The 1,583-nt window shown below is 48.5% G+C and overlaps 1 pseudogene; it reads right to left on the bottom strand.

Moving 5' to 3' along the window:
* Positions 1-498, bottom strand: LOC119254612 (peptidyl-prolyl cis-trans isomerase A-like; annotated as a pseudogene).
* Positions 499-1,583: the final 1,085 nt, after the last annotated feature.

The raw sequence follows: 1,583 nt of genomic DNA, 5'->3' as shown, positions 1-1,583 counted from the left end.
TTAGATTTGTCCACAGGCAGCACCTGTGATCTTCTTGCTGGTCTGGTTGTTCCTGGACCCAACCCCTCCCTCCAGGGCTTCCACTGAATTCACACCCTCCTCTACCTCGCCAAAGGCCACATGCTTGCCATCCACCCTCTCAGGCTTGCCAGTGCAGATGGAAAACTGGGAACTGTCTGTGTTGGGTCCAGCACTTGCCATAGAGATGTCTTCAGAGCCTGCATGCTTTAAGATGACATCTAATCATCAAGTTTCTCCACAGAGCTGGACAGGCCGCCAGCGCCATTTTGGTGTGTGAGGACACCGCCCTGGTACATAAATCCCGGAATCATTCTGTGAAAACAGGAAACTTCGTGACCAAATCCTTTCTCCCCAGTGCTCAGATCATGAAAAATTTCTACTGCCATCAGAGATTTGTCTGCACACAGCTTGAAGGAGACACGGTCCCCAGGGCTCACTGCTGACAGTGATGTAGAAGATGCCAGTGGGGCTCACCATGGCTGAGCAATGTCTGGCTGTGGAGATGACTACCAGGCCTGTGGTAGTTTTTAATGGTTGACTGCAAACTCATTTTGGTCCACCCTCTCTCTTCCCACTCTGAGGTAGGCTGCAGAGAAAGAGCTGCTGTTCCTGCCTTGGTGCCAGCAAGAGATTCAAGCCACACAAACCCCTGCCCCGCTGTGGATACTCTCACCCCTGCCTCATGACTGGCTGCTATAAAAACCCAATCCTTTCTCCTTTCTTTCTCCCTCATTTCGACCTGCTTGCATGACCTTCCCTTCTCTCTACACACACCTCAATTATGTTAAAACAAAAACAAAACAAAACAAAACACCTTTGCATTCACTCTGGGAATGTGGCATCATCAGTCCTGGCACCCAAATTAACTGGGTGCTGGGGAGGGGTCCATGTGATTCTGCTGATAATCCTAACAAGCACCCTAGGAAAACCCATTCTATGAGTCCTGGAGGGATTCACAGAAGCATCCTTCTCTCTTTCCAAAATCCCTTCTTCACCTTTGAGGAAAAGAGGTCACAGAACCCACTTGTGTCAATTCATTCAAGGAGCATCACAGACGTCACACTGCATGAGAGCGGTAAACAGCACTGCTGGGGCGGGATGTCTGTGCTGTGTCCTGGCTGTATGGTCAGAGCAAGTCATTTAACCTCTCTGTGGCTGTTATTTGTATATAAAGTAGAGCTACTTAGGGCATTGTTCAAAGTGTCTGAAGATAGACAGGCATCAGTACTTGTCAGTCTGGCGGGGGTCTGGCCCTCTGTGGTGCTGCTGGGCTGTGGGGACACTCCTGCCATTGGGGAAAGTGGGACAGTAAGGTGTGCCTTGGAGGCAGCAGCAGTCCACACTCAGTGTGGCAGCATCTCACCATTTTCCAAACCAGCAGAGCTGAATCAGTATACACCAGCTTAGCTGATAATTATAATAACAGCAATAACAATCAGAGCAGCATTTACTTCAAAGGACTGCTGGAGAAATTAATCTTAAGGAAACTAATGCTAAACTATTAGTACCCCATAATATCAAGAAATAGGAGTTATTACTGTGTGACTGGAATCTTCTCTGGG

Source organism: Talpa occidentalis, unplaced genomic scaffold, assembly GCF_014898055.3.
Source record: "Talpa occidentalis isolate TD23 unplaced genomic scaffold, MPIMG_talOcc4v2.1 talOcc4.3, whole genome shotgun sequence".
NCBI classification, from domain to species: domain Eukaryota; kingdom Metazoa; phylum Chordata; class Mammalia; order Eulipotyphla; family Talpidae; genus Talpa; species Talpa occidentalis.
Note: the sequence above shows the minus strand (reverse complement) of the source record. Positions and strands in the feature narration are given on the sequence as shown.